Source organism: Apium graveolens, chromosome 1 (assembly GCF_009905375.1).
Source record: "Apium graveolens cultivar Ventura chromosome 1, ASM990537v1, whole genome shotgun sequence".
NCBI classification, from domain to species: Eukaryota; Viridiplantae; Streptophyta; class Magnoliopsida; order Apiales; family Apiaceae; genus Apium; species Apium graveolens.
This window is the reverse complement of record NC_133647.1, coordinates 58,545,555-58,557,586: the sequence shown is the minus strand read 5'-3', so window position 1 is coordinate 58,557,586 and position 12,032 is coordinate 58,545,555.

Sequence of the window (12,032 nt, the reverse complement as noted above, 5' to 3'; positions counted from 1 at the left end):
CTAATTGGAGATCGGATTGTGGATCCGATAGAGTGTCCTAATGCAGGACCGGATGATGTTGATATTGAGGATTTAGCGGTTGAGGATGTTGTCCTAGAAGGGATAGTTGTTGAGGAGGATCCCATGGAGGATCCTGACAGGATTGGATAAAGGACCACTGATGAATTGATGACCATGGTTTGGTCGACTACCAGAGGTAGGATTGGCCGGTCACTACCGGAGGTTCGTTCAAGTTGTAAAGATAGTAGCCCCTTTAACGCGGCTTACTCGTAAGACTGAGAAGTTCGAATGGACAGAGAAATGCGAGAACAGCTTTCAAGAACTGAAGCAGAGGTTGGTGATGGCCCTTATGCTGGCGTTGCCGGATGGAAAAAGAGATTTTGTGAAGTATAGTGATGCTTCGCACAAGGGCTTAGGGTGCGTTCTTATGCAGCACGGTAAGGTAATCGCGTACATGTCAAGACAATTAAGGTAATATGAAATTCGATATCCCCGCTCATGAGCTTAGGCTCGTGGCAATAGTTTTACCCTAAGGATTGGAGGCACTACTTGTATGGAGAGAAGTGCAAGAATTACCTAAGCCATAAGTGCTCTAGTACATTTTCACGTAGAAAGAGCTCAACATATGCCAGAGGAGGCAGTTAGAGCTAATCAAGAATAATGATTGGGAGATTCTTTATCATTCGGGGAAAGCCAATATGGATGCTGATGCCCTTAGTAAAAAGGAGAGACTCAAGATGATAATGTCTTTTGGAGAGTTTATAAGAGATTTTGAGAAAATGGAAATAGAAGTGAAGGTAACCGGAGCCGGTACCGAAAAGCTGTTTGAGATTGCAATACAGCCCGAATTATTGGAAAAGATCATATTGTGCCAGAAAAAGTTATGAATGAAGGCAGGGAGCCAACAATTAGATAAAAGATTAATATCGAGAAAGATGATAAGGGAATAATGAGGTATTCCTATAGAATTTGGGTTCCGAAAGTTCAAGAGCGTAAGGATGAGAACTTAGATGAGAGCCATAGTTTGAGGAATAAGATTTAGAGCAAACCCTGAACGTGATAGTCAGGGAGGTCGCCATCAAGATAGAAGGAACCCATGACATAATGAAGTGGAAAATGAGGATTTTAACGTATAAGATAACCCCAAGTATGGGGAGTAGGAAGAAATATTTAGACTGAGAAAACAAAAGTCGAGCGAGATAAGGAGACCCGAGACGGTACTCCTATACGGAAATTCATGGACCTGTCTAAAAAGAACTTAGACTATTATCCCCAACCACCACCTTGAGGAAACAATGCGGTAGGAAATTCTTTCATGACCTTTAAGTCGCTAAGCTCTCAGAGTTCCAAGGAACAGGTTGACCCAGTCGAGGCAAGAGCCTGGCTAAAGGAAATAGAGGAATCATTTGAGATTCTAAATGATTGACGAATCACAAAAGACTATTTTTGTCACTTACCCTCCTAAGAGAGAGGCCACCCGCTGGTGAAAGACCAAGAAAGGCACGGAGCCAGAGGTTATAATAAACTGATTTAAGTTCAGTCAATTGTTTTCAGGAAAGTAATTCCCAAGGTTATGGAATAGTGTAAAAGCTTTAGAGCCAGAACAAAGGCAGACAAGTATGATAAATTATGAATCTAAGTTGTAAAAGTTGTCAAGATTCGTTCTGAGGACACGAATCCAGAATGACGGGATGTTTGAAATCAATGCTTATATTGTGATTGGTTTGTGAAATAATGATAAGAGAAAGGAAAATAAAAAGAAACTGAAGTGGAAAGGAATATAAAGGCAATAGAGTTTGAGGAATGATAAGGGAGTTGGGTATGAGGAAACCCTAAAGACTCATAGCAATAGAAATAGAAAAGTATGTAATCGTCAGGATGATGATGATCCACCATGAGTTAAAATTGGTGGTTGAAGGCATAAGAGATACATATATTGTACCCCCTTTAAGTTGGGAGGATTCGAGGAAACCTTGAGGTAATTCGAAGGATAAATAATGAGACGCGGATAGACTGAGGAGACAAGAAAGTAAGAAATTAAGAAAATTGGATGAAGGAAGTGACCTTCAAGAATGGGAAATATAAGACCGGTGGCTTGATACCCAGAAAGGAAGACGTCAGGTATGAAAGATATCCCAACATTGAGGTGACTGTTGAGATAAACAACAAAAGTAAATAAGGAATTATTAAGAAGAAGTTCACGTTGAACACGACCAATATCTTCCAGAACATCCTTGTTATCGTTACCAAATTAGGCAAGATAAGCGGATGACCATTGTTATCTTTTGGAGGCCATATGGATTGACCTCAATTTGAATAAGGATGCTATTATGAAATTAGGTATCGACTATCGAGGTGGGAATGATGAATAAGATAATCTGTCAAGGATATATGACTTGATTTATCCATGGATGGATGCAGGTACCTTTTAAAGGTGGAATTAAGGCTAGAACATCGGTAACTTAAAATGAATCCTAGGGGAATGCATAAAGGTTTGCATTTCACCCTTAATAGGGACGGTATGAGTTTTGACAGTATGATTTGGAAAGGGTTAAGGTAACAATAACCTTTAAGAATTAGTGGAGAAATTTTCAGAAGTATATAGACAATGGTTCTAGTAATAGTAAATGGTATTTTGATATGCCCTGTATTTAGGGAACACAGGAGGAACGATTGAAGGATAACCTTAGAGGTTTCCAAGGAGAAAGGTAATATTCAAAATTCTCAGGAATAAAAATGTTGATAAAAGAAATATGACGTAATTATAATGATGCCAAGTGGGGCACGTGTTAAACCACGAGAAAGGATGGATCGAACCAGTAATGGTCGAAATTGTTCAGGGCAATTAGGACTTAAGATAAAAGATGTTCTAAGTATGATTGAGAGTCAGTCGTGACAGTGATTAACCTCTAAAGACTGAGGCAATAACTTATGGAAAAATAGTGATATTTTTTTTTACTCATCAGATTTTAAGGGAAACATCTTCACTCAAGCAGTGATCGGAAATAAGGTAGAAAATTTATTTGGAGGTGGTTAAAATGACATTGACTGTAAGGAAATTTTACTATCAGGAAAGGCCAAAGAGGTGGCCGACACTCTAAAGGTAAGTGGATAATTATAGGCGCGTGTGCCAAAAGAAAACAATGATGATGGTTAAAAATGTGAAGGTTGAATTATGGTTTGGATGATTGACATTCCTTCTGATGACTGTGCAATACCCAACCGTAATAGTAGTTGGTAAAGGTATAATTCGTGTAATCGCCATGAACGGGCTATCTATCTTAGAAGATACTATCTTGAGAATAAGCCAGGACCATGTTTCAAAAAGGACTAGACGAACCTTTGAGTAAGTCTTCTATTTAAGGCATATGATTTAGAATGGTATTAACCTGCTATCGTTGCTTTGAGCGAAACTCTTCTGCAATTTTATCTGCTTCATGTCATGTATGTATGTCAGAATCAGGAGTGTACTCCATGAATCAAGAATGGTGATTATGTTAACTCCTTAGAAGAATTAGATACGACATATATGGACTCCGTATGGTTAGATATTAAGACTTCATGGAAAGTGAATGATGACAGTAGGTCAGTGGTGGACCATAGTAAGGCAGCAATGATTCTGTGAGTAATGAGCTGATTACAACCATGAGAGTTGTATTGGAATGGGTGTTGAGATTGAGCACCACTAATCGGGTCGTGGTAGTGTATAAGTTATCATTGATAGACTAATTAAGTAGAGTATCTACCTAGTGAATTATTATTCTTTCTTATCAATAGAGAGTCGTATTATTATACGAGGAAGGTTGCGGTGCAAGCATAGAATTCAAGTAACGATGATGTCTAGAATGAGATCCCGGATTCGATTTTCGATGTCGAGGGAGTTTCAAAGGTAATTGTGTATAAGCTCGAGGAAGAGCATGGGTCCATAGAATGATGGACGGGAAAGCAAAAATATTTAGGCATGGGAAATACGAGGCTATAATGCTTGATGCTGATATAAATACATATATGTTTTGTTCTTCTATGATAAACCTCTATAGTTCATAGGTAGGTTCCAAGCCAGATATTTTGTGGCAGTATATTTTTTTTCATATATACAATTCTCTTCAGTTCGTTCTTTTCTCTTCTTTTTATTTCGTGTAAGCTGAGAAGAACAACCCTTCCAGAAGGGGAGGTATTGCCGAATGACTATCTATCTGTGTGATAGAAGCCGAGTAGGATACCAGCTATTGTTTAATTGCTTGTCAAGTACTAAAGGCTGGCCACCTTCTGTACTAACTATGCGATATAACAAGTGTTCATGATCATAATGATCTCTCAACAAATTCCTTTACTTCTATTTGATTGATCAAATTTTGGAAAATAGAAACAACTGAAAAAGGAGTAATAAAGTGGTGGTAGTATGCGGAATGGGAACACATTCGTGATACTAAGGTTGACGTGGTTATTAAAAGGTTATAGAACGCTAACGAGCAAAAGTATAACCAGTATAATATTAGGAACGGAAGGTAGTAGCGATTACGAACTGGAAAAGAATGGGTATTGAGAAGCAAAAGTTCTAATGATAAAAGCTATAATGAGAGTCTGTGCAATAGACTTGAAAGAATTTGGAATGATCACTTAATGCGGATTGAGTTATCTTACGATAATAGATCATATGTCATTATCGAGATGTCGCCTTATAAGATCCTTGAGGGAAGATAATGTCGATCTCCCTTATGTTAGGATGAAGTTGTAGAGCGCAAGATGCTCGGACCCGCAGTAGTCCAAAGGACCAAGGATATGATAGATCTAATCAGAGGACGGCTGGTAATAGCCCAAGATGGACATGATAAGTATGTTGATTTGACACGAAAGGATAAAGAGTATGAAATAGGGGACCTATAATGTTATAGGTATCCCTTGGAAAGGATTGATGAGGTTCGGAAAGAAAGGAAAGCTAAGTCTACAATTTGTTGGACCCTTGGATATATTAAGACGTTTGGGAAGTTAGCATATGAGCTAGCCCTAACCCAGAACATGTAGCAGGTCGTAACGTGTTTCACGTATCAATGTTAAGGAAGTGAAATTCAGATGCCAGATAAATAGAGGCATATGAGCGCATAGATATGTAACCCGACGTAACCTATATGGAGCAACCAGGAAGGGTTATAGAGTGAAAAGGGAACAAGTGCTTTGGAGAAGGGTTATCAAACTATTCAGAGTTTGATGGAAGAACCACAATGTGGGAAAATTTACTTGAGAGTTAGAAAATGTAATGCTAAGAAAGTATCCCCATTTGTTTTCTATCTGATTCCGGGACGGAATCCTTTTAAGGAGGGGAGACTGTAATAACCCCAATTTTTGAGAAATTTTGAAACCCTTATGAATAGTGTTTTTGCTGATCGAGAAAACTTTTCATGCCACACTATGTAGGGGTTCTGATATGGATATTCTGAGATTTTATTAGTACTTTATATGGGATATAAGTGTATGTAAAGATCGTCAGAATCCAATTCCGAACACTTTGGTTTTTCCCGGAAATCCACAAGATACAGAGAGAATTGAGTATAAGGTGACAGGATAAAAAGGATTTAAATTAAAGGATTATAAGAGAGGATCATAGAAGGAATATAATATATTGAGAAAGGTTAAGGGAACCTAAGTAATAAGATCCCGGGTATGATCCCTCAAACGATAAACAAGAACGAAAGATAAGCGAACCGTAAAACAAATAAGTGACCAAGAGACAAGCTTGTACAAGAAGCCAGGGACTGTGACATCATCAAACCACAAGGTGTGGACAAGTGGGAGCATTATGACATGTGCAAGGTGACATAGGCATGACAAGAAAGGAAGGAGATGTGGTGACTTTTTAACCACACAAAACCAAGGGCAACTAGGTAATTCACTAAAGCAAACAACAAAAATCAACCAACCAAGCAAATCATTTCATTTTCATCAAACAAAACACAAAATTCTCTCTTCTTCTTCTTCATGCTCTCGGGTGGTTTCTTAAGAAATGGGAAGTCCAAGCTCCTCCACTTGTTATTTTCCAAGGTAATTATCCTAGCTTCTCCTAGTTAAGTTACATACTTCCTATAAGTTTAAGCTTCTAAATCCAAGCCAATCTTTTTCTATAAATCATCAAAGAAGATGGTGAATAGTGTTTTCAAGAACTAAAATTTGTGTTCTTGAAGTTTTGTTTAGATTAAGCTTGGATAAGGACTTTAAGGGTGATTCCAAGCCATCCTCTTGATTCTCCACTCTCCAAGGAAGGTATAAACTACAAACCCTAGCTTTAGTTTTGAGTATTTAGGAATGGTTATGAGTAGTATAGTATATGTGAAGCATGAAACTTGTTTGTTTAAGAGTTTGGGTTGGAATGGTGGTGATTGATTTGTTGAGATCTTAAGATTTGGTTAAAGAATGTAGTATAGTTTAAATTCAAGTTTTAGGAGTAAGTAAATGGATTATAATGAGTTGGTTTGGGGCTGTTGTAATGTATTTTGGATGGAGTTTGGATTGGGTTGTGAATTGGGGTTGGATTGTGGTTGTTTTGAGTTGGTTTAAATTTGGGAAATCGCGTAAACATAGCCGTCGTAATGTCCAATTTACCGTAGACTGTTTTTGTTCTTAACATCAGAACCCGAGAACCCCCTGCTAGATTATGACCACTGCCATGTTTAGATAGCTCATGTTACGAGCTTCGTTTTGATATGTAGTTCGTTCGATTCCGATGCACGGTTTAGGAGAAACGACCGTTTCAAGTAACGGCGTTTCGCGAACGAAACTTTTTCCCTCGCCTTACTTTGAAACATAGGTTAAAGACCAAAAAGGGTTAATTAATGTATGAAACATTTATGGTAAGTGTGTTAGGCAGTTGGTAAGACACTCGCGAAGGAATCGCTTTAAAACTCGTAAAGGTTAAATTATTAAAAATGGTGGAGCCGAGGGTACCCGAGTGACTTAAGCGAATCAGTGAGCGCAAAACGAGCGTTAGAGTCTAAGTTAGTTAAAGTATAGATTTACAAGTGACTTTGGTTTAATTCCAACTTACTTGTTGCTTATAGGTTACCAGACTCGTCCCGAGCCATTCGTAACCCCCAGTCGCTCAGGCAAGTTTTCTACCCGTTATACTGTTGTTGTGATGTAAATATATGTATATGCATTATCTTGTGATATTGCATGATTGTTATTAGCAAATTTTGCAATATATTGGAGTATGCTAATATGGTATATATGCATGTCTGTTTCGTAATCTGGTTATCTATCTGTTGATTTCAATGCTTATAGTTGCATAATACCTATGCTAGAGGATAGCGGTATCTTGCATATACCCTTAGTATAGGGACCCAAAGGTGAAAATATTTTCTAAAACCGGGAGTCGAGGATCCCGAGTAGATTTTTATATGGATATGGATATATATATATATATATATATTTATATATATATATGGTTATAGTTTTTAAAACTATTAATCGAATAAGGTTTATTCGATAACTTTAACTTTATTTTATTATTGAATATTATTTGAATATTCATTCGAGGGCTTATGACTCCTTTTATATTATTTATTGAATATTATTTGAATATTTATTCGAGGGTTTATGACTCAGTTTATATTATTTATTGAATATTATTTGAATATTCATTTGAGGATCTATGACTCCGATTATTTGCTGAAATATATTCTTTATTTTATTAAAGAATAAGGTGTAAATAATCAAACTTATTTTCGATTATTCAATTAAAGATAATACTTTTATATAAGTATATCTTGGGTTATTTAATACTCGTTTCAAGTATAAATTTTAATATTTCTACTTCAATTATTTTTATAAAGACTATTCTTTATGGGAATATTATTTAAATAATAATATTCGGTCATTTTCTAAATATTCTGGGGACTGATTTACTTCATTAAATCAGCTTTACTCCAAACACTCTTTAAAGTGTTTTCGAGTCTTCAAAATGATTTTTAAAAGTCAGAGTGGATCCCAAAACTCATTTTTATATTTAAGATCTTCCTTTTTAAGGGGATTTAAATACTCGCTCAAAACCTGGGGAATCCGGCTCTGTGGTGTATTTTATATTCGCAACGAGGTTGCAGATTTGGTAAATGAATTGATTACTTGCCCAACGTTCGGGAAGTAAGCCCATCTCATTGAGTCGGCATAAGCGACAGGCCGGGGTACGGTCTATTATTGTGTAAGTGGCTGGGTGGCAGTCCATCAACGCGTGAGGGGCCGGGGTACGGTCTAGCGCGAGGTCCTAATGCGGCCAGGGTGATGACCGGTGAGGAATTCATCCATCTACAGTAGAAAAGGTTACTTATTGGTATCTTTGCCTGATCAGCAAGATATCGGGTTTATGCCAAAATTCTTTTCCTTTCCAAAATTCATTGGATGTTTTAAACTCTGTTCATACTTTACATAACAGAGGTTCCAGGAAATGTTTAAGAGATATATATATGTGGATATATATATCGGGACTAAATAAAGTATCTCGTAACTTTATTTCATTCAATAATATTTCAAAGATTGAATCTATTCAAATCTTGTCTTGTAGTCTCATCTATGTGATGAACTTTTGAAACTGATTATAACTTGAACGGTGGTAGTTCAAGTAGTATTGGGAAAGATATAAGTATATTGGGATATTTGGTAACCTCATCTTTTAAACTTATATCTAATTAATAATTGTCTTATGAATGACAAAGATTTTCAGAAAAACGTTGAGACAAGGTTAGATATATGAGATCACCTTGCAACGATATTTTTATATAGTTATACAATGGGACTTTGTGTATATTATGCATGGAAGAGGACTTCCATTACTTTAAAAAGTATATATGTATATATACTGAATATTTTGCGACTTCATCGCATTAAGATATCAAACTTGGTTCATTTCTTTTGACCAAGATTTTCATGAGTATTATGAGTAGACTCATATACTATTAATCATTATACATATTATTTTGGTGGGCTTGCTGCTCACCCTTGCTTTCTTCTTTCATCACACAACATCAGATAGATAAGATGAACAGGACCAAGCTCCCAATTCGCGATCGGATAGGAAGCGTTTCGCAGCTTCCTATAGGCATTGAAGTCACTGTAGCTGAGGTAGGGAACTACCAATAGACTAGGCTTCAACTTTTGATGTACCAGATTTATGTATATTTATGAATTGTAATAATGGCAATGAAATGTAAATTTATTCAGAACCTTTTTAAGGTGTATTGACATATAATTGTGGAATAAAACGACTTGTGATTATTTTTGGATGTTCATCTCTGAGACTATAACGTGTGGTGTGTGTGTTTATTGTGGGGTCACAGTACAGAGTAGTTGAGAAATTATTAAGATTGGGTGTTAATAAGGGAAATGGAACTCGTGACAACCCGGATCCCCGACCCCGGATCTGGGGGTGTTACAGAAATGGTATCAGAGCTAAGCGTTATAAACCTCAGAGATGATGTGACGTTAAGATAATAACTAAGATAATAAGAACTCTTGCCAAGTTCATAGTCGGGCTACCTAACGTAGTACTGACAGTTAAAACCCTTATGGGAACCCTTATAAATATCGTGATAGAAGCGTAGTTCGTTATCGTATATGGTAGCGGGACTCCGAACCCTGAGGTTGAGGAGTAACAGCGCGATGATGTTTTATTACTAATTGGAGATCGGATTGTGGATCCGATAGAGCGTCCTAACGCAGGACCAGATGATGTTGATATTGAGGATGTAGCGGTTAAGGATGTTGTCCTAGAAGGGATTGTTGCTGAGGAGGATCCCGTGAAGGATCCTGACAAGAATGAGTAAAGGACCACTGAGGAATTGATGACCATGGTTAGGGCAACTCCCAGAGGTAGGATTGGCCGGTCACTACCAGAGGTTCGTTCAAGTTTGTAAAGATAGTAGCCCCTTTAACGCGGCTTACTCGTAAGACTAAGAAGTTTGAATGGACAGAGAAATGCGAGAACAACTTTTAAGAACCGAAGCAAAGGTTGGTGACGTTCCCTATGTTGGCGTTGCCGGATGGAAAATGAGATTTTGTGAAGTGTAGTGACGCTTCACATAAGGAATTAGGGTGCTTCTTATACAGCACAACAAGGTAATCGCGTACGCGTCAAGACAATTAAGGGAATATAAAATTCGATATCCCCACCCATGAGCTTGGGCTCGTGGCAATAGTTTTGCCCTAAATATTGGAGGCACTACTTGAATGGAGAGAAGTGCGAGATTTACACAAACCATAGGAGCTCTAGTACATTTTCCCGTAGAAAGAGCTCAACATACGCCAGGGGAGGCGGTTAGAGCTAATCAAGAATTATGATTGGGAGATTCTTTATCATTCGGGGAAAGCCAATGTGGTGGCTGATGCCCATAGTAAAAAGGAGAGACTCAAGATGATAATGTCTTCGGGAGAGTTTATAAGAGATTTTGAGAAAATGGAAATAGAAGTGAAGGTAACCGGAGCCGGTACCGAAAAGCTGTTTGAGATTGCAATACAGACCGAATTATTGGAAAAGAACATATTGTGCCAGAAAAAGTGATGAATGAAGGTAGAAAGCCAACAAATAGATAAGAGATTAATACCGAGAAAGATGATAAGGGAATAATGAGGTATTCCTATAAAATTTGGGTTCCAAATGTTCAAGAACTTAAAGATGAGATCTTAGATGAAAGTCATAGTTCAAGGGATAAGATTTAGGGCAAACCCTGAATGTGATAGTCAGGGAGGACGCCATCAAGATAGAAGGAACCCATAACATAATGAAGTGGAAAATGAGGATTTTAACGTATAAGATAACCCCAAGTATGGGGAGGAGGAGGGAATGTTCAGACTAAGGAAACAGAAGTCGAGTAAGGAAAGGAGACCTGAGACGGTACTCCTATACGGAAATTTATGGACCTGTCTAGACAGTACTTAGACTATTATCCCCAACTACCACCTTGAGGAAACAATGCGGTAGGAAATTCTTTCATGACCTTTAAATCGCTAAGCTCTCAGAGTTCCAAGGAACAGGTTCACCCAGTCGAGGCAAGAGCCTGGCTAAAGGAAATATAGGAATCATTTGAAATTCTAAATGATTGACGAAGCATAAAAGACTGTTTTTGTCACTTACCCTCCTAAGAGAAAGGCCACCCGCTGGTGAAAGGCCAAAGAAGGCACGGAGCAAGAGATTATAATAAACTGATTTAAGTCCAGTCAATTGTTTTCAGGAAAGTACTTCCCAAGGTTATGGAGATAGTGTAAAAGCTTTAGAGCCAGAACAGAGGCAGACGAGTATGATGAATTATGAATCTAAATTGTAAAAGTTATCAAGATTCGTTCTGAGGACACGAATCCAGAATGACGGGATGTTTGAAATCAATGCTTATGTTGTGTTGGTTCATGAAATAAGGATAAGAGAAAGAAAAATAAAAAGAAACTGAAGTGGAAAGGAATATAAAGGCAATAGAGTTTGAGGTATGATAAGGGAGTTGGGTATGAGGAAACCCTAAAGACTTGTAGCAATAGAAATAGAAAAGTATGCATTCGTCAGGATGAGGGTGATTCACCATTAGTTAAAATTGATGGTTGAGGGCATAAGAGATACATATATTGTATCCCCTGTAAGTTGGGAGGATTCGAGGAAACCTTGAGATAATTCGAAGGATAAATAATGAGACGCGGATAGACTGAGGAGACAAGAAAGTAAGAAATTAAGAAAATTGGATGAAGGAAGTGACCTTCAAGAAGGTGAAGTGTAAGACCGGTGGCATGATAACCAGAAAGGGAGACGCCAGGTATGAAAGATATCCCAATGTTGAGATGATTGTTGAGATAAACAACAAAAGTAAATAAGGAATTATTAAGAAGAAGTTTGCGTTGAACACGACCAATATCTTCCAGAACATCCTTGTTATCGTTACCAAATTAGGCAAGAAAAGCGGATAACCGTTGTTATCTTTTGGAGGCCATATCGATTGACCTCATTTTGAATACAGGCGTTACTGTGAAAATTAGGCATATACTATCGAGGTGGGAATGATTGAATA